We start from the raw sequence: 22,461 nt of genomic DNA on the forward strand, positions 1-22,461 counted from the left end.
ACCCAAAATAATTGAGGACAGGTTTTCAAACAAAGACTTGTGCACGAATATACATAGCAGCACTATTCAGTTGCCAAAAGGTGGAAACCACCTAGATGTCCATCAGTGGATGAATGGATGAACAAAATGTATATCCATAAAATGGAATATTTTCCAGCCATAAAAAGGAATGAAGTATTGAATATGTAGAACCTCAAACATCATGCTAAGTGAAAGAAGGTAGATACATATTGTGTGACTGCATTTATATGAAATATCCAGAAAGATGAATTTATAGAGACAATAAAGCATGTTGATGTTTGCCAGGGACAAGCAGGGGAATGGAGGTAACCACTCAATAAATTCAAGGCTTCATTTGGAACTAGGTAGAGGGGAGAGTTGTACAACGTTGTGTATGTACTAAATGCCATTGAACCGTATACTTTAAAATGGTTCATTTGTTATGTCAATTTTGCCTCAATTTAAAAAAATTACATCATATTGTTTGTGATCTCATAAACAACTGTGGCTTTGCTGTCATAGTTACCTTGTGACTGTTGGAACCCATGTGCTTTGTAGCATAGTACATTGGGAAAATTTTTTCCACCTGTGGGCAGGAAAACCTGAAGACGATGATCCTAAGTGAGTTTCTTTTTAAAATAACAATTAAGAAATATAGTTTTGCTGTTTCATTTTTATTTGTAGAAGCTGGTAAAACTTCTACCTGGAACAGGCCCTGGGTTTTTAAATGTGAGCTAGACTCTGTTGGTTAGTTTCTTTATTCAGTTTGAAAAAGCATGTTTAAAATAACTATATTATTTGGAGATAATAATGTATATTATATATTATATATAGAGCAGCTTTTAGTTTTATAAAAATTAAGAGTAATTTTTTAAAAAGAACCTAGGATATACATGTAGAATTGCAGTAAGATTTGTCTGATGGTTTGCTATACTGCACTGCTGGAGACTTACTTCTATGACATGTTATTCGAAACTATTGCAAGTGCTTTTTATTGTCAGTGGAATTAGTGTCAGGAATAAGAAAATTCTGTTTTAGATCAATCAAGCAGAGCTTGTGCAAAAATGAAAGACCTTAGTTTCCTATTTTTTATCTTATACCTGATTTGTTTTTTGAAGGAGGGACTTTAGGTTAGATTCTGGCAAAAGGTTTGAGATTGGGAAGAACTTCTTACTCAGAAAGGTAGAAGGGCTTTGCAAACGATCATGCAGCTTTTCTTTATAAGTGAGGTTGATGCTTCTCCCCCAGTCATGTTTCAGCCCCTGTGTGACTTGTTCCTCCAGCAGATATATTTTTGCTATTGTCTTTCACACTCCCACCTGACTCCTCTTATGATCCACAATGTGCCATCCAGGCTAAGAGTTTGTAGACTTAAAGCAAATGAAACAAACTGGTTTGTAGTGGATCCACCGCTTTTGGCATCATTAGTGTCATGTCCCCATCAACCAAACTAGAGAGTTAAAAAATAAATGCCTTGCTTGAGCCAGGGCCTGATGATTTTAAAATTAGAAGGAATCTAGTAAGCGTAGTATACTATCTAGAATAAATCTAATAAACTGAAGTAGTGGGCGAATGTGAGTATTCAGCTTAAAATAATTATTGTTTCTGATTTCCATAAAATTACCGTTTCCTTTTGTGATGTGCACTGGATAATTATTTTTTAAATAAGAAAAGGTCAGTCTTTAAGTTGTAGAGAATTAAAAGTTAAGTTTTTCAATAAAGTGTTAATTAGGAAAAGTTTCCAACAAGAGTTAATTTAACATGACAGCAGTAGAAGAAAGGGAAATACGTAGATGAGACTGCAGCTTACGCAGGATCACATCTGCCTAAGAACCTCTGCTGTGAACAGCGCTTAGCGCATTTCCTTGCGCAATTTACTTCACCTTTCTGTGCCTTCATTTTCCCATCTGGGCAATTTGAATACTAGAATCTACCTCATAGGGTTGTTATGAAGGTAGAATTAGTCATTGTATTAAAAGCTCTTTGAATAGTGCTTGACACAGAGGCAAAGCTGGCTATGTGCATGTTAAAGACCTAAGAATGATTAGTGAAAGATATGTGGGAGCTACTTTGGTGAGGTACTTTTTTTTTTTTTTTTTTAGTGCAAAAAAAAAATTTTTTTTCTTTATTGATTTTAGAGAGAGAGGAAGGGAGAGGGAGAGAGAGATAGAAACATCAATGAGAGAGACCATCGACTGGCTGCCTCTTGCATGCCCCCACTGGGGATTGGGCCCACAAGGCCCACAACCTGGCATGTGGGATTCGAACTGGCGAACTCTTTTTTTTTTTTTTTTAATGCATATAAGTTCTTTGGTTTATTTCTTCCCACCACCCCCAACCCCTTTCCCTTTGAGGTTTGTCAGTCTAGCAATGAATTTGTGCTTCTTAATCCCTTCAACTTTTTCACCCATTCCCCCAACCCCCTTCCCAACTGGCAACCAACAAAATGTTCTCTGTATCTATGAGAATGTTCCTGTTCTTCCTGTTCATTTTGTTTGTAGATTCCATTGTTGATAGATATGTATTCATTGCCATTTTGTTTGTTCATACATTTTATCTTTTTCTTTAAAAAGACCCTTCATCATTTCATATAACGGTTTGGTAGTGATGAACTCCTTTAACTTTTTCTTGTCTGGGAAAGTTTTTATATGTCCATCGATTCTAAATGACAGCTTTGCAGGATAGAGTAATCTTGGTTGTAGGTTCTTGCTTTGCATCACTCTGAATATTTCTTGCCACTCCCTTCTGGCCTGCAAAGTTTCTTTTGAGAAATCAGCTGACAGCCTAATGGGAACTCCCTTGTAGGTAACTAGCTGCCTTTCTCTTGCTGCTTTTAAGATTCTCTCTGTCTTGAACCTTTTGCATTTTGATGATGATGTGTCTTGGTGTGGGCCTCTTGGGGTTCATCTTGTTTGGGACTCTCTGGGCTTCCTGGACTTGTATGTCTGTTTCCTTCACCAAGTTAGGAAAATTTTCTGCCATTATTGTTTCAAACAGGTTTTCGATTTCTTGTTCTCGCTCTTCTCCTTCCGGCACCCCCAAGATGCGAATGTTGGCACGCTTGAAGTTGTCCCAGAGGCTCCTTACACTTTCCTCATTTTTTTGGATTCCTTTTTCTTTTTGCTGTTCTGATTGGGCGTTTTTTGCTTCCTTATATTCCAAATCGATGGTTTGCTCCTTGGATTTACGGACTCTGTTATTGAAGCTATGTAAGTTATTCTTTATTTCAGTTAAAGCCTCCTTCGTTTCTAACTGCAGCGATCATTTTTGACTGGTCCTTTTTTATGCTCTTGAGGCCCTCACTGAGTTCATTGAGTATCCTTATAAGCAGTATTTTGAACTCAGCATCTGTTAGGTTGCTTATCTCCATTTCGCTTAGTTCTTTTCTTGGGGTTTTGTTCTGTTCTTTCATTTGGGACCTGTTTCTTTGTCTCCTCATTTTGGCTGCCTCCCTGTGTTTGTTTTAGTGTATTACTTAACAAGAGGTATGGGGCTAGCTGAGACCAGATGCTGCTCGTTTGAAAGAATTTAGGAAAAACCTGAAGCAGGATCCAAGACAGGCCAATCCTATGGTTAAGCAAGTGCCAACAGCTTGGGTGGGCCTGAAAGTTGGGTGGGGCGGGGTGGGGCGGGGCCTCAGGGAGTCAGCAGGGTGGGGCTACCAGTGTGAGCCAGGTTGCTGGAGTCCCAGATATGGCGACCCCAGGGAAGGGCTCACCAAAGGAACAAAGGCCTCTTACAGCACGTTTGTCCCCGAGGAAGCCCCCTCTCCAGCCCTCGTTCCAGTGCCAAACAGCTCAGTTCTTCCCTGTATGTCTCTGGCGCCCCTCGAGCTGCCTCCGCTCCGAGCTTAGAGGGAGAGAGTCCGATAAGTCTGTGCGCCGGCCCTTTAGGGAGCCTGCCTGTGGCTCCAGCCAGGTCACCTTCCCTGAGCCTCAGTTTCCGCTGGGTTTTCCAGCCAGAAGTTATGGGGACTTCTCTTCCTGGCACTGGAACCCTGAGCGGGGCACCTGGTGTGGGACGGGGACCCCTCAGTCCTCAGGAAGGACCTTCCCAGCTGCGGGAGCCTTCTGATTTTTATCCGCCACACGTGGGTGTGGGACCAGCCCATCGCGCCACCGCCGCCACCCCTCGCGCTGCTGCCCCTCCTACTGGTCTGGATGTAGCTGCTTTTTTTTTTTTTTTTTTTTTTAATTCCATAGTTGTAGGACTTCCATTCAGCTTGATTTCAGGCGGTTTTGGATGATGGTTGTTCTGTAGTTTTGTTGTAACTTGGATGTGGTTGTGGGAGAACGCGATACTGCGTTTCCCTACTCCGCCATCTTGACCGGAAGTCCGGTGAGGTACTTTTTTGAGGATGAAAGGTGCTTACATTCACAGATACTCATAGTCCTGACCTTCTCTAGTGTACTGATACAGTGTTCTGTTTGAAGTTCTGAGACTCGGGTATACTCTCTTTAGGGCCATTTTACTGCTAATGGACATTTCAACCAAAGAAAATACTTTGGGAAAGAAAGAAAGAACTCAAAAGCAGACTTTTTTCAACCGTTTCCCAAGTAGTTTTAAGTCACATGAAGCATTATTGGTGATTGTTGAAAACATAGTTGGACTGTCTCATTTTTCACCAAGAAAAATGACTGTGTCCATCATTGGTAGGATTAAGGGTCAGAAACAAAAATGAAGATAACATAGTTTTTGGCCTGGAACTCACAGCCTAGATCATTTGGGTACCCCTAGATTCCATGCCAGGAAAACCCCAGGACTTTGAATGGAAGAAGGTCAGAAAATAGCACATCTTTTTTTTTTTTAAATCACTTAATTGGCAGAATTTATTTGAGAAGACTATAGTATGGTATATTGTCTATAGATAGAGTAATAAAGATGGATTTAGTATCATATTTGTTAAAATAGTACTAATGCTTTCATATTAAAATTTTTTGTTTATTTTATTTTATTAATTAAATTATTTTTGTTACATATATTTCTCTTTTTTTCCCCCAAGACACCCTCCTCCGGATCTCCCTGCTCCCAGGATTGTTGTCTATGTTCATTGGTTATGCATATATGCATATAAGTTCTTTGATTTGTCTCATCCCACCCCCCTCCTCTGAGGTTTGTCAGTCTGAACCATACTCCTTTCTATGTCTGTGGGTCAGTTTTGTTCATCAGCTTATTTTGTTCATTATATTCCATAAATAAGTGAGATAACGTGGTATTTGTCTTTCTCTGATTGGCTTATTTTGCTTAGCATAATGCTCTCCAGGTCCCTCCATGTCCTCTCAAAGGATAAGTGATCTTTCTTTCTTACATCTGCATACTGTTGCATTGTGTATATGTGCCACAGCTTTTCTATCCACTCATCTACTGATGGGCACTTGGGCTGTTTCCAGATCTTTGCTATTGTAAATAGTAAAAATTGCACATCCTTGATGGTGCAAATTCTTAAATTGTAAGGACACACATCAGCTAGGAGGTAGAGATGGAAACTCATTGATGGAAAGAGGGTTAAAAGTGCAGATTTTAATGAATCATCTTGTTCTGATCTATTGTAAGAGGTAATTGAGTTTGCCTTATTTTTGTATTTTTCAGATTCTACCAGCATTTTAAATCATTTTAAATGGCTAGTTTGTATTTTAATGATCTCTTTTTATTCTCTCCACCATGTTGGCTTTTCTGTTTGTGTATAGTTCTGGTGAAAATGAATTAGGAAAGGTAATTAATGAGACTGGATAACTCAGCTTCCTAGAATATACTTGATTTTTTTTCTCATGGAGTAATATGCTGCTTCTCTTATAGGACTGAATTGCAACTGCAGAAGCAACAACAGGTGAACCTTTAAAGATGCACATGGGGCTGCATAAAATGAAAAGAGAAACTGAAGAAACTAATGAAGTAAAAAAAACGTATATTTCCCAGGTAAGTAGTATGCTTCTGAATTTTAGCATGTTTCTTACTATAACAATTACCATAATATTTAGTCCTTGTATTGCTGTTAAACTTTCCTTCTCCTTCAGTGTTTATTGCTGAGCTCTTTGACTACATGATTCTTTTTTGAATTAATCTAAAAATCTGTATTGAAGACGCAATTTGGGTGATTTCTTGGATTACCTAGGAACCTGTTATGTCTTAGTTTGACCATCAGGTATTATAAAGGTCAAGTTGTGTGTTGTGTCTCTGTGATATGCAGGTTTAGTCTGAGTGCAGAACTTATATCTTCACTTTATTAAATGACTGCCTTGAAAAACTAGAATACTAGTTTGAACACCAGTTTTTTAAACTATATTCTACAAGATGGGTGGTACTGCCCTCAGGAATGAGAAACAGTTTTCAATGCGAAATTTAATGCTAAAAACAAGACAGACTGGTAACTAAATCAGTGTAAATATACATAGCCTTCACTTGATGAAATAGATGTGCCCTACTAAAGTTTTATTATTATTATTAATTTAGTTGAGAACTCAATTTATTCTGTTATTCAGCCACTTGCAAGCTTAGACTTGGGGGTTTTTGGTTGTTTTTGTTGTTAACATTTTTTAAATAAAGGAAATCCATTACATTCCTTTTCATTATAAAGTTAAGAGCCTTTTCAAGTACACCAAGTAGAGAATTTTGGAAAGAAAGCAGAGGAAATTGAGTCAGTCATTGGGTTATAGTACTGGAAGCTCTGTGCACAGCATCCTGATCGCATGGCAACATCACTCCTTCTCCACAGGCCTGGGGCCACCCACCTGTGGGAAATGGTGCTGCTGGAGTGTTCTGCCTGATGGTGGATTACAGCAGGCTCCTGTTGGATATAGGATGTATTCCAGCGTGCTCATTCATTAACTGAATCATCAGATTGAGTTAAAAACTACTTAGTGGCTTTGTATATCAGTCCTCTAAACTAAAAATGGCATAAAACAAGTTTATTTTCAAGTAAACTTACACTCACATGTCCTAATGCTCATCATCACCCCAAGTCCTGCCTCAGATCTCCTCTCAGATAGCCACATGGTTCCTTCCCTCCCCCTCCTTCAGGTTTTTGTGGTGGGGCAAAGTTAATGGGGAGGACAAAGCCAATTTTCTGTTAAGTCAACACAGAGCTATCTTGCCTAGCTCCACCTTACCTCATCTTCCCTGTTCCACTCCTACCGATCAAGTACCATATCTTGTTTATTCTACACATCATGCTTTTTGTTTCACCGTTGAGATCTTTTCAGATTAATCTTTCACTTTTCAAGGCACATGCCATTTAACTCAGCAATTGTATTTCTGGAAATTTATCTCACATACAAGTATGCAGGTAGTCCTACACACCTCAGCTTCTATTAAACCCTCAAGCATGCTTCCTAGGTCATAGCACTTGGACAGAGACTGTCTCTTGCTGCTATCATTCTGTTGTATCCATAGGTCATGTCTCCTCCTGCCTTTGTCTTGTGGTTCTTCCAAAATATTTTGGTTTTTCCTTTTAAAACATCTAATTCCTTTCTTTTTAAAAAAGTTCCTCTATGTTTTTTTGTGTTTCTTTTATCCTCACCCGAGGATATTTTTCCTTTTTTTTTTTCTATTTTTTTTTTTTGAAGCAGGGCTAGATTTTTTTTTTTTTTTTTATCCTCACCCGAGGATATTTTTCCATTTTTTGTACAGATAGAGTGGGAGGGAGAGAGAAGAAGGGAGAGAGAGAGAGAAACATCGACGTGAAGGGACACATCGAGTGGCTGCCACCCGCATGACCAACCAGGGCCGGGGACAAACTGCAACCGAGGTACATGCCCTTAGCAGGAACCGAACCCGGGTCTCTCTAGACCACAGGCCAACTCTCTAACCGCTGAGCCAAACTGGCCAGGGTCCTCTATGTTTTTTTTGGTTGGTTGTTTCTCAAGATCATTTAGTTTGTGTTTAGTTTGTATTGTATTTTTTATTTTATTTTTTTGCCAATACTTACAGCAATGGTTGTCCTCTATTCTTTATGTCATAGGCTATAGATTTTTGTATGTAGTGATTTTGATACATTTTATAACTTTCTTGTATCTTGCAAGCAAAATATTATTGGATTTTGTCTTCAACCAGTCTTGAAGATTTTATAAATTATGTGTGAATTTGTCATCTTTAATGTATGGTTCATAGTGCATTTGTGTTTTTGTATATAATTTTTTTTTAATCCTCACCCGAGAATATTTTTCCATTTATCTTCAGATAGAGCAGGAGGGACGGAAGGAGGAGGGAGGGAGGAAGAGAGAGAGAGAAACATTGATGAGAGAGAGACACATCAACTGGTTGCCACCTGCACAACCCCAACCGGGGCTGAGGACTGAACCACAACGGAGGTATGTGCCCTTAACCGGAATTGAACCTGTGACTCCTTGATCTGTGGGCCGACGCTCTAATCACTGAGCCAAACTGGCCAGGGCTATAATTTGTTTTTTAATTTTTACATTTCTTGTCCCTTTTCTGTTCTGTTATATGGCATGTTTTTTTCCTTCCTTTTTACTTTAAAACATTTTAAAGGTGAACAAACTTTTGAATTCTCTTAGTGCTAAAAATAATGTATGTTTCCTTATTTATTTACTATCATGAAAGCAAAAACAGGAACTTCCCTTTCCTTCCATATAAAGAAACTCTTTTCCTCCCTGTTTTGGCATCCCCTCTTTCTATTCCATATCTACTCCCATTATTTTTGTCTTTCACATTTTACATTTGTTCGATGAAGTGTACTAATTCTTCTGGGCTTCAGCCTGTTATTCATATGTATCTTGCTATTCTTGATTCAGGTAACAACCAGCACAGCCTCACATTGAGCTAGGTGCAGGAGAAACAGAAGTAAAGGCAATCTGTCCCTGATTTCAAGGTCCTTTTTCTGGTTGAAGAAATGGCATAGATGCAGATGAACAATGGCAAAGATGTGACATGTCAGGTGTCCTGGAGACACAGGGAGGGAGGGAAGAGGGAGTCAGCAAAGGCATCCTGGGAGCTGAGTGCTACTGTACCATTAGGATTATGTGAGATAATTGATAATCCTGAAGGTACCCAAGTCCACTGCCCCAGTTCATCAAAGCCTAAAGATACCAAGTGGCTGGAGATGAGACTAAGCCAAGGGATATTGGGGCCTCGAATGTCTGGCTGACAAGGAGGCTTTAAAGCAGGAAGTACCACACTCAGCTTTGTTTTTAGAAAGATAACTGTCATGTGAAGCACGAACTGCAGGGAGGAAGTCATTTAAGTGGCTGTGCAGTCATCCAGGTGAGAGACGATGGGAACTTGAACAAGGTGGTAGCAATGGTGATGGAGAAGTGAAGATGAGGTATTTTGAGGCAGAATGCAAAATTTCTAGTGTCTGACTCAAGTGAGACTGGGAATTAGAGGATGACTGAAGGTTTTTTTGTTTTAGGAAAGGTAATAATGGTGGAAATATTGACCAACTTATGGAGGGGATAAAGTATGTGGCGGGGGTAGCAGAGACTGATTTGGAGAGAGAGAAGAGTTTATTTTAGGACTTGTTGAATTAAGAAACCTTCAAGAGATCTGGGAAAACATATCTAGGAGCAGTTAACATGGGTCAGAAGCAGGTATGGTGTGGGGGCTGGAGACAAAGGTTCAAGATGCATTTGCTCCAAGGAGGATGCCAAAGTCATAAGAATAGATATAAAACCTCCCCCACCCCGAGATGGAGCATGTAGACAGAAAATAAAAGGGCTCAGGATGGCCTCTTGGCAAAGACCAGTCTTTATGTGTAGGCAATAGAAATGTACTGAGCACGATAATACATATCCAGTGTGGGGTGGCAGGAGCTTTTTCAAATGGCTTACTTTATCTTCTAGCTCTCTGTATGGAAATTATTACTGTCCTACTTTGCAGGCCAGGAAACTAAGACTCCAAGGCATTGTTACCAAGCTAGTCAATGGGATTGCAAACCAGGCCTGGATGCTAGAGGAAGAGGTGAGGCAGAAGCAAACAGAGGTGTGGAAGAGATGACTTTCCACAAGGGGCAGTGGCCAACAGTGTCCATACATCCAGAGGTCCAGTAGAACAAGGAGAAGTTAAGCCACTGGTTTTTGCAGCTAGACTACTTACAGTGATCCCAGCATGCTCAGTCTCCACTGACCACCTAAGTCAGCTCACACTGAAGTTAGAGGAACTGAGGGGATGTAGACAGTGGCTGCTGACTGCGGCTCTTGGAGACAGTTCGATGGTGGGGGGTGTCAAGGGCACCTGGTCCTGGGGGTGGGGGTGGCATCATTTTGTTTGTTTACAGATGACAGCTTGAAGTATTCTGATTTGCTCATCTTTTTTTTTCTTTGAGGTCTTATATCTAAGATTGTCTTGTCTCTGGGCTTCTATTACATAAAGAAAAAAATCAAAAGTAACTTGGCTGGATTCCCTTTCACATAATCTGCTTGCTTAACTTGTTTACTTGAGTTCTTTTTATTTTCTGTTCCTACTACACATTGTTTTCAGATGTTTCCAGGCTGTGTCTTAGTGACCCCTTTGATTGCTGATTATGTATGAGACCCTGGGAGCCCCTCCTGGTTTCTTCTCTCTGGTCTTTCCATTCTGGAGGTGGTTTTCTTCCATCTTTTGAACCTTTTGTTCAATTCAACTCCCTCCAGAACTCTAATTCATTGACTGTGTCTCCTCCTCCAGATGATAATTTGTTCTTGCATACTTTGACGACAAGAGAGAGTGATGCTAAGAGCATGCCCAGTGGAACTGGGCTGCCTGGGTCCAAATTTTGGGTCTACCAGCTACTAGCTGAATGACCTTGGAAAAGTTACTTAGCTTCTTTGTGCCTCAGTTTCCTCATCTGTAAACTAGAAGCAATAATAATACCTATTAGCAAGGGTTGTGATGAGGATTAAATGAACTTCTGCATGTGAAATGCTTAGAATGTCCAATGTCCAATGCATTTATTTCACCATCCTTTGTCGTTGTTGTTCTGGGAGAAGATAGTAGGAGAGATGACCTCAACCAGATTGTCATTTGGATCACACAAATAAGTGATATGTTGGAGCTTTACTTGATAAATTAGAAGTAGACAAAACCTGGGAATCAGGTATCATTCCCCCATGTCTTAAGGAGTTCAGCAGTGAACAATTTTCCCATTGGTCCAGATGTGGCATCTGGAGTTGCAGTGTTTACTGAGTGACCTCACCTTCCCCATGGCAGTGCTCAGTTAGTTTTTCTTAAATACAGGCCATAAAATTTTATTTCTACCTTACTGAATAGTTCTTCTAAAAAACTGTTATTTAACTTTGCTCATCCCATCTGCAAATAACAGATGCTGACCAATCAGTACACAAAATTAAGTAACTTGCCTGAAGTCTGTGGTGGGGCTGGGATTTAATTAAGGCCATGGTATCTGACTTCAGTGGTATTAAAAAGAGGAGAAAAGCCCAGCTAGTGTGGCTCAGTGGATTGAGAATGGTCCCATAGACCGAGAGGTGTCAGTTCCATTCCCAGTCTGGGCACATGCCTGGGTTGTGGGCTCGATCCCCAGTATGGGGAGTGCAGGAGGCAGCCGATCGATGTTTCTGTCTCTCTCTCCCTTCTAATCTCTCTTAAAAAATCAATAAAATACATATTTTTTAAAAAAGAGAGAGAAAAATTTCACTGGAATATATATACATCAGGCTACCTATAGTGCCATTTTAATTAAAGCTACTATAACAAGATACCATAGACTGAGTGACTTATAAACAAAAGAAATTTATTTCTCACAATTCTGGTGGTTGGAAGTGAGATTGGGGTGCCAACATGGCTAGGTTTTGGTGGGTTGCAGGTAGCCTTTTTCTTGTATCCTTATATGGTAGGGAAGGATGAGAGAGCTCTCTGGGGTCCCTTTTATAAGGGCTCCACCATCATGACTTGATAACCTCCCAAACACTCCACCTCCTAATACCATTACATTGAGAGTTAGAATTTCAAAATTAATTGGGGATGGGGACACAAACACTCAGTCCATAACAGGTACCAATCTCTAAAGGTGTGGTTATGAGCGCCTCACCATTTTTTTTTTTTTTTACCATGAAGCTATGCTATTTTTATAAGTAGAAGAAAAATAAAACTCATTGAACAAACAAAGTAATGGCAGAGTCTGCATGACAGAGATAGTGGGGGAGAGTGTGTCACCCAACCTCCTGGAGTGTTTTATGGAAATGAGGCTTGTGAAGGAGGGAGCCAGTAATCCTTTAAGAAACCTTTGATAGAATTTGCATAGTTTCAAATAAACTCCTTTGGCATATTTGTTAACTATAAAGGAAAGAAGAGACAGTAACTTTACAGTAGAGAAATCACCTTAACCAAGTGGTCAAGATCAACATCACCAGTAATATGACAGCAACATCATGATGCGCTAAGAAGAACGCAACATCATTTCTGTGGTATTTTTTTGTCAAACACCCCTACCTAACCCCAGTGTAATCATGAGAAAACATCAGGCAAACCCAAATCAAGGGACATTCAACAAAATAACTGATTAATGCTCTGAAAAGTGTCAATAATGTTAATGGCTAGGAAAGACTGAAGAACTGTCACAGCCCGCAGGGTACCGAGATACAGGGACTAAGTACAGTGGGGATCCTGGATAGGATCCTGGGACAGAAAAAGGACATTAGTAGGAAAAAAATGATGAAATTTGAATCAGATCTTTGGTTTAGTTAATAGTATCGTACCAATGTCCTGGTTCTGTTCAATGTACTATAGTTAATGTAAGGTGTGAACATTAGGGGAAGCTGGGTCAGGGATATATGGAAATTCTCTGGATTATTTCTGCAACATTTTTTATAAGTCTAAAATTGGCTCAAAATTTAAAATTTGTTAAAAAAAGAAGCCTTTGACAAGATTCCACACAAACATTTTGTTTTCTCTCTGTCCCTTTTTTTTTCTTTGCATTTATCTTCAGATAGAGCGGGGGCGGGGGGGGGGCGACATCGAGTGGTTGCCACCCACACGACCCCAACCACCGGGGCCCGGGACAAACTTCAACCGAGTCACATGCCCTTAGCGGGAACCAAAACTGCGACACTCTGGTCTGCAGGCTGATGCTCTAACCGCTGAGCTAAACCGACCAGAGCTATCTTTTTTTTTGTTTAATCCTCACCCAAGGATATTTTCCCATTAATTTTTTAGATAGATTGGAAGGGAGGGAGGGAGAGATGAGAGAGACATATCAATGCAAGAGAGACACATTGATTAGTTGCCTCCCACATGATCCCTGCTGGGGCTGGGGATTGAACCCAGGTACATGCCCTTGACCTGGAATCAAACCCTCGACCCTTCAGTCCACAGGCTGACACTCTTAACTGCTGAGTCAGACCAGCCAGGGCTCATTTTTTTATTTAAGTAAAAAGCCATCATGGATTAGAGAAACTATTTGGTCCTGGGTAGAAACTGGCTTAAGAAGAGAAAAGAAAGTTTAGAGTTAAGTCTCCTCTTTGAGTAGGTAAATATTAATGATGACCTTCCACAGTGTTGCTCATTTTCTGATATGTTGAATTTCCTAGACCTTTCTAAAGGGTATAGTAGTAGAAAGCTTTGTTGATGGGAGATTTTTCTGAAAATGTTATGAGGTCAAGTGGGCAGAAAATTTGTCAATGCAAGATACTGCGCTTAAGTTAAAAAAAAATTTCACACCAGACTTATATAGAATCATGGGTCCAAAGATGTCACTTAGTACCCTGGAATTCTTTGAAGATATTGCCACAGTATTTGTTGCTGAGGGCAAAATGGCCTGAAAATTGGTGTCCAGCCCTGCAGAGATGACCAGACCCAAGCAGCCCTCTGCAGGCATATGTAAATGAAGGTCCTTTCTTAGTCATTAGGGAGCAGCCAAGTTAAGGCCTTAAATACAGAAAAAAAATCTTAAAAGCTAGGCGTTTATAACATTTTCAAAGGAAGAATGTTGCACAGGGAAAGAGGCTGCATGGAATCTAGGAGGATTTGAGGGAGGGGCTGCACTAGCCCGGAGCAGACATTCTGGTTGCTGCAAAGCTGGGTTGCTACATATATACAGTGATACCTCGGTTCTCGAACATAATTCGTTCCAGGAGGACGGTCGAGAACCGAATTGTTCGAGAACCGAAGCAATGAAACCCAATAGGAAAGCGTGACTCCACAAAGCGTGACTCTCTCTCGCACTCACACTGATGACGCAAGCAAGGCGCGCTGGGCCGAATGAACGCCATTCGGCTCAACTCGGCTCATCTCAGAAGTTCGAGTTCCAAATATTTGTTCGGATTCCGAGACAAAAGTTTCTCGAATCTCCATTTGGTCGAAAACCGAGGCGTTCGAGAACCGAGGTATCACTGTAGACTGAAACCTTCTTTAGAAGCTTTAAATTTGTTCCTTAGGCAGCAATCTAATTAGGGCTTCTGCTTCCCAAATGCAAATGCCCTGATATTAGGAAAGGACAGCTCTGGCTAAACAACAGGAGTAGGGAGGCTCCTGGACAACTATATCCTCTCTAAACTAGGAGCAAAAATCTAGTGTGTCTGCAGTGAGTTTGGTTGGTATTGAACCAATTCTACCCCAAGTGAAAATTTAATAATCTCAAGTGAACTAAAAATAATTGTATTTCTCAACTTACAAAGCTGGGGACTAGACCATTTACTTATTCAGTCAAATCTTTTGTGAGCACTCCTTACGTGTCAGGCACTGTATTAGGCCCTGAGGATACAGCAGTGAGCACAGTGGTCATGGTCCTGCCCTCATGCAGCCCACAGACCGGAAGCTTATTCCTCTGAGCCTGAGTCAGCCAGCCCACCTCCCTCCCTCCCTCAAAGGTGCCTCCCCTAAACATGCTTGGTTTAAACCAAGATAAAAGTTTGCCTGCTTATAATCCTAAAAATTTTAAATCTCATTAAGTGTATTTTATTTTAGTTTAATTTCTTTCCAACAGTGCTGAAAGAGTGTTTTGTGGTTTTTAAAAAAACCCTCACTCAAAGATATTTTTCCATTTATCTTCAGATAGAGTGGGAGGTGGAGAGAGAGGAGGAGAGGGAGAGAAATGTTGATGTGAGAGAGAGATATTGATTGGTTGCCTCCTGCACAACCAGACCAGGGCCAGGGACAGAACCACAACTGAGGTATGTGCCCTTGTCCAGAATCAAACCCGCGACTCTTTGGTCTGTAGGCCAACAGTCTGACCAGATCTGAAAAGATGTTTTAATGTGTTCTTCATATGCTGAATTTACATAATTTTGAAGCAGTATTTGAAGTCTTTAAATCATAAAATTGTCCCTCTCCTGGCTACTCCCTTCAGTGTTGAAGACACTTTGGTAAAGCTTAGTGCGTTTGCTCAGTGCTTACGGCAATCATAAATGTGTTTATCAAGGCCCAGCGAGCTCTGAGGGGTGCAGTGTGGCCAGCTGGCAGTGTCCAGAGGGAGCCAACTCTTCTCTGCTGCTGGGTGGGTGTTTTCCCTTACTGAATTTAATCTCTTGGGTCAGATTCCAAGTTGAACCTCAAAGCAATGAGTCAACTACAGTGGTGCTAACTAACTTGATTCCACAACACTGTTAGTAAGTGCTTTCCTGGCCCTTCCTCCAGAGGTTCTGGGCCTTCTGATTGAGTAGAGATACGCATTCATGCCTTGAGTTGGTAAAATAGTTATGGTTATGAATTTTTATTGATTTTATGCCAAGAGTGCAGTGGATAAATGATGAGCAGTATTTGTTATTTCTCAGATAGAAAAGTCAAGGATAAGTTGATAGTTTACAATTAATGTGGAAGACTCAGCTCTACTAAGCCAGTGGAGTATATGAATGGACGATCACTTTTTCAGAACAGAGTTTACATTCATCAGCAGAGCTTTCCACCATCATATCTCCATCCCTTCCCAGCCACAAATCTTGCAGCCCATCCCTACCTACCTTTTATTAATCTCTAGTAGGCTGTGCCATGTACTTTAACATTACCAAGCTTTTCCTTCCCCTTCTCTGCTTTCAAGTCCCAGATCATCAAATGTGTCACCCCTTGAAGCTGTCTTTGATCTTCCCCAGTTATTATCACCAGTCTGTTTTTCTGGTATCCCAAACCCATGGTAGCATATCTTCTGTGGCTCACATCACGTACCACTTTGTGATGCTTCTATTGACATGGCTTTTTGTTGGATTATCAACTCCTTAAGGTGTCAGGGACTTAACGAATTTATCTTCATATCCTCGGATTATCCAGCATAGTGAATTTGCTAACATTGATTGAGTGTTTATACCCTTTCAGCCACTTTCTAAGCACTTTATATGTATTATCATGTTTAATTGTAATCAATTAAATAATTGTGAGAGACGCTTTTTACATCCCACTTTTTACAGATGAGGAAACAGAGGCACAGAAAGAGTAAGAATTTTGCTCAAAGCTACAAAATAGTGGAGTTTGAGATTTGAATCCAGGCAGTCAGTTAGGAGTCAGGGCTTCTAACCACTACCTGACACTGGAATAATACGCTGTATTGCTCATGCTCTTTACTGCGCGCTATACCGGCATAATGGCAGCTAGCACTTACCAAACACCAGCTGTGTGGCAGGAACTGGGCTAAGTGTTATATGAGTATCATCTTAATCTTCACAAAAATCCCATGAGGCACATAGTTATTATTCCATAGATGAAGAAGCTGAGATTCAGTGGGTTTGAGGTTAAGCAGCTTGTACTAGGCAATACTGCAGTGTGTGCCTAGTGTTTACAGGTAAATGAACAAGTGGGTGTATGACAACTGGGAGCGGGTTCTGGAAGAAAACTAACATGTATTGAGTGCTTTCATTTTTTTTTTTCTGTAGGAAATAATTCCCCAGAATTTTCTTATGAAAGATTTTAAACATGCTGCAAGGTTGAAAGAATTTGACAGTGAGCAGCAGTACACCCACTACCAGGTTTTGACCATTAACGTTTTACCGCATGTGCTTCCTACTCCTCTACCCAGCCATCTGCTCATCACGTTTTTATGTATTCCCCTCATGCTTCAGCATGTGTATCACTACTAAGTAGAGGTCACTGTTTTATAGTTTTCTTCTTTTGAGATAATATTTGTATATTTTTAATTAAATCTTAGTTGTACATTTGCTGGGTTTTGACAAAAGCATACACCTGTATAACCAAACGCTTACCAAAATATCATTACCCAGAAAGTTGCCTCACTTTTCTTCCCAGTAAATGCCCACTTCTGCTTCCCAGAGGACTGGCTACTATTTTTATGTTTATATGTGTTTTTTCGTTCCAAAAAATTTAAGGTGACTCATTCAGGTCCATAAAATACAACAAGAAAACATAAATGAGAAGTAGGTGGAGAAAAGAAACTAAGTTAGGAATATTAAACGGAGCCAGGAGAGCACCTATGATATGCCAGGCATTTTTATAAGTAATATATTACTTAATCCTCACAAGAGGTATGCATAATTATTTCCAGTTTGTAGGTGAAGAAGCTGCAAAGTTGTATAGCTAATAAGTAACAAGGATACTCTTTAACTCCAAAGTCCATGCTTTTTCTACTCTAGCCCCTCTAAAATAAGACAACAGGTAAAATAAAAACTTACTTTGAAAGTTAATACGGTCTTAAATAATGCAAGGTATCTCCAAAAAATGTATACACACTTTAAAGCTGATCACTCAGTTGATGTTTCTTTCTTTTCAGATTTAACCCATTGGAATTTATAATTATTCAAAGTGTATATACATTTTTTGGGGATACCCTATATTTGCTTAAGTATTTGTAAAGTTGTGTTACCTCATTATGTTGGTAGTTTAACTATGGGAGATGGCAAAGGTATTAACATAGTCCTGTAGTATTTGTGCCTTAAGGTTAAGATTGGCTTTGAGTTATCTTGTATGGCTCTAGGGATGGGATTCCATGTCCTCACTAAGATAAAAAGCATCTTTTCCAGAATTGGTGGTAAAATTGGGAAGTCTTGAAATGGCCCCATTGACCATTAAATAGAGAACATCAACAAAGAAGCATCTTATACATAAAAGAGTCTTGGTCAGAGCTTTCAGCTTTGACTTTTAATAGGGTTCATTTGTTAGTTGTATTAAGAAAGACTAAAGGTAATATTTGGTAAAAGAATTATAACTCTCTAATAGGAGACCTTAGAAATCATTGTATCTGCTACCTTCTGCGTTCTGTGTTGAATCTCCTTTATATTAATAGATTGGACATACAAATAAAGGGCGAGGAGGAATTGAGTATTTACTTTGAGGGTTCTTACTTGAAATGTCAGAAAAAGGATCGATCCTGTTGTAATAGGAAGATTGTCACAGGGCTTCTGGATAAAGTTAGGGAGAGACTTTGAAACAGAAAGGAAGATGGGGGTGTTAAATTGATACTGACTTGGCATTACAAAACAGAAGAATTTCCTGTCTGGACTGTGGTCCCCAGAATGGTGAGATGATGCTTGTGTTAGGCTCTGTTGAGCTGTGAAGATCAAGACGTGCTCCTATGGCCTTGGGTGATGGAGTGAGGAAACAAGGGAACCAGCTCAGTGGTCAGACCTAGAGCGTAACTTTGTAAACCACTGGAAGTGAGGCAGGTGTCCAACAGTCTTGCTCTGCTGTCACACTGTCCTGTACCCCTGTATGTCTGCTTCCTTACCACTTCCTAAATCCCATCCTCTGAATACCAGGTCCAAAGCTTACAAAGAGAACATTTTTTTGATCTTCCAGGCCTTCTGCCTGCGCCTCTGGTCCTCTGGGGAGCAGGGAAGGGGGTGGATAGCCAAGCAGAAAGATCCATGTTAATGGTGGATACCAATGATAAATATTAGTTTCTCCTCCCCAGATAGCAACACGGTAGTTATCTGTAATAGACTACTTTAATTGCAGAAAATTTTTTTCAATTACATTATTTTCTGATTTTAAAGGCCATTCATTCATTTTTTTTTTTTTAATTATACTTTTATTGATTTTTTTAGAGAGAGAGGAAGGGAGAGAGAGAGAAACATCAGTTGGTTGCCTCCTGCACGCTCCCTACTGGGGATTGAGCCCACAACCTGAGCCCTGACTGGTAATGGAACGAAGACTTCTCAGTCCATGGAACCACGCTCAATTCACTGAGCCACACTGGCTGGGCTCCATTCTTTTTTTTTTTTTAATTGAATTTATTGGGCTGACATTGGTTAATAAAATTATATAGGTTTCAGGTGTACAGTTCTGTAATACATCATCTGTATGTTGTATTATGTTCTCCATCCCAAGTCAAGTCTCCTTCTGTCACCGTTTATCCCCATTTACCCTATTCTACCTTTCCCCAGCACCCCTTTCTCTCTGGCAATCACCATGCATTCTTATGGTAGATAATCTAAAAAATATAGGAAAACATAATGGAGATCATTGAGATTCCCATTAGTGATATCGATAGCATTCTTTTTAGGCATTTATTTACAAATTGTTTCCATATAGTTGAAGCCATTCTATATATAAATTTTGTATCTAGCTTTGAAAATATCTATGTATTTACTTAAGTATCATGTCTTGTTTTTTTTTAGTCCTCACCCGAGGACCTTTATTAATATTTTGTTCAGATACAGTGGGAGGGAGAGAGAAAGAAACATCGACGTGAAAGGGACACATCGAGTGGTTGCCACCCACACGACCCAACCAGGGCTGGGGACAAACTGCAACCGAGGTACATGCCCTTAGCGGGAACCGAACCCGGGTCTCTCTGGACCGCAGACCGACGCTCTAACCGCTGAGCCAAACTGGCCAGGGCAAGTATCATGTCTTATAAACTGTAATAATCTAAATATTTTTCTGTATTAAAGGTATTGATAAACATAATTTTATTTTTTCTTTATTGATTTTAGAGAGAGAGGAAGAAAGAGGGAGAGAGAGAGAAAGAGAAACAACAATGAGAGAGAACATTGATAGCTGCCTCCTGCATGCCCTCCACTGGGGATTTGGCCCACAACCTGACTGGGAATCGAACCAGTGACCTCTTGGTGCATGGGTTAGTGCTCAACCACTGAACTACACCAGCTGGGCTGATAAACATAATTTTAAATAGCTATTGATATTCTATCCATTGTATGGACAGTACTCTATTTTCCACCTACATATTTGATTGAATTTTAAGGGAGTTTCTTGTAAACAGCATATGGTTGGGTTGGGTTTTTTGTTGTTGTTGTTGTTGTTTTATCCTCACCTGAGGACATTTTTCTATTTTTTGTTCATTTAGAGTGGGAGGGAGAGAGAGAGAGAAACATTGATGTGAAAGGGACACATCGAGTGGCTGCCACCCGCACAACCCAACCAGGGCCGGGGACAAACTGCAATCAAGGAACATGCCCTTAGCGGGAACCGAACCCAGGTCTCTCTGGACCGCAGGCCAGTGCTCCAACCACTGAGCCAAGCTGGCCAGGGCATTCATTGGGTTGTGTTTTTATCCACTCTGCCAGTTTCTACTTTTTAATTGGTGTATTTAGATCATTTACATTTAAGGTTATTACTGATGTAGTAGGGCTTGAATCTGCCATTTTATTTATTTTGTCTTGTTTTCTGTTTCTCTTTACTTGCCTTCTTTTGAGTTACCTGAACAGGTTTTAGGATTTTATCTTGATTTTGTATCATTTTCTTAGTGGTTGCTGTGAGTATTACGGTATACATAATTTACTTATAATAGCCTTATTGGTATCAATATTTCACTGCTTGGAGTGAAATGTAGAAAATTTACTTCCATCTAGGTGTCTCTTTACCTCCCCTTTTAAATATAATTATCTTGAATAGCATATAATGTTTTGATTTTTTCAGTCATTAAATATGACTTGTAAAGCTCGAGGAGAAGGATAGTCTATTGTATGTATTCATGTTCTTTTAAAAAAATATTTATTGATTTGAGACAGAAAGAAAGAAACATTGATATGTTGTTCCACTTATTTATGTATTTCATTGGTTGATTCTTGCATGTGCCCTGACCAGGGTTCGAACCTGCAGCGTTGGCATATCAGGACAATGCTCTAATCAACTGAGCTACCTGGCTGGCCAGGGAGTTTTTCTGTTCTTTATTCCTTCTCGTTACTCAGATATTTCTTCTTTTATCATTTTCTTTCTATTTGAAGAATGTCTTTTAGCCATTCTTGAAAAGTAGGTCTTCTAGTGACACATTCTATTAGTTTTTCTCAGTCTGAGAATGTCTTTTCCCTTCTAGTCTTGAAGTATAGTTTCGCCACATACAGAAGTCATGGTTGACAGTTCTTTTCTTTCAGCATTGAAAATGTTGTGCTACTTCCTTCTGGCCTCCATGGTTTCAAATAAGAAATCTGTTGTCATTTGAATTGGTGTTTCCTTATAGGCAATGTGTTGGGTTTTTTTGTTTGTTTCCAAGGGTTTTTCTTTATTTTTAATTATCAGAAACTTAGTTATCATGTGTCTTGGCATGAATTTCTTTGGGTTTATCCTTTTTGAAGTTTTCCCAGCTTCTTGAATCTGTAGGTTTATGAGTTTCTTTTTGTTTGTTTGTTTTACCAGTTTTGGGAAATTTGCAGCCATTATCTTTTTTTAATACTCTTTCAGCCCCTCTCTACTTGTCTTCTGTGACTCTAATATGAGCATTTGATTTTTTGTTAATTGTCTCACAAGTGCCTGAGGCTCTGTTTATTTGTTTTCTGTCTACTCTCTTTTGTTCATATTAGATAAGTGTTACTGATCTATCTTCAGTTCACTGATTCTATCCTCTGTCATCTCCACTCTACCTAGCAAGTTTTTTAATTTTTTTTCTTTACTGATTTTTAGAGAGAGGAAGGGAGAGGGAGAGAGAGATAGAAACATCGATGAGAGAGAACATCAACTGGCCGCCTCCTGCATGCCCCTACTGGGGATCGGGCCCACAATCTGGGCACATACCCTGACCGGGAATCAAACTGGAGACCTCCTGGTACATGGGTCAGTGCTCAATCACTGAGCCACACTGGCAGGGTTCAGGTTTTTATTTCTGTTATTGCATCATTCAGTTCTACAATTTTTACTTGGTTCTTTTTGTTGTTGTTGTTAATCCTCAACAGAGGATATTTTTCCACTGAATTTTTTTTTTTTTTTTTATCCTCACCCGAGGATATTTTTCCATTTTTTGTACAGATAGAGTGGGAGGGAGAGAGAGAAAGGGAGAGAGAGAGAGAAACATCGACGTGAAGGGACACATCGAGTGGCTGCTACCCGCACGACCAACCAGGGCTGGGGACAAACTGCAACCGAAGTACATGCCCTTAGCGGGAACCGAACCCGGGTCTCTCCGGACCGCAGGCCGACGCTCTAACCGCTGTGCCAAACTGGCCAGGGCTCCACTGAATTTTTTAGATAGAGTGGGAGGGAGCAAGGGAGTGAAGGAGGGAGGATAGAGAGAAAGAGAGAGAAACATCAATGTGTGAGAAAGACATATGGATTGGTTGCCTCCTCCATGACCCTGACCAGGGCCAGGGATTGAACCTGCAACCCAGGTACATGCCCTTGACTGGGAATCAAACCCTCAACTCTTTAGTCTGAAGGCCAACTCTCTAATCGCTGAGCAAA

General features: G+C 40.1%; 1 protein-coding gene across 1 annotated transcript in view; it reads left to right on the forward strand.

Annotated features, from left to right (window-relative positions):
- Window positions 1–5,824: 5,824 nt before the first annotated feature.
- Window positions 5,825–22,461, forward strand: part of ZHX3 (zinc fingers and homeoboxes 3) — a 71,943-nt gene continuing 55,306 nt past the window's right edge. The window contains exon 1 of the mRNA XM_036245181.1: window positions 5,825–5,916. The gene's annotated coding sequence lies outside the window, so the exon portion shown is untranslated. The remainder of the gene's footprint in view (window positions 5,917–22,461) is intronic.

The sequence above is a fragment of the Molossus molossus genome, unplaced genomic scaffold (assembly GCF_014108415.1).
Source record: "Molossus molossus isolate mMolMol1 unplaced genomic scaffold, mMolMol1.p scaffold_m16_p_6, whole genome shotgun sequence".
NCBI lineage: Eukaryota > Metazoa > Chordata > Mammalia > Chiroptera > Molossidae > Molossus > Molossus molossus.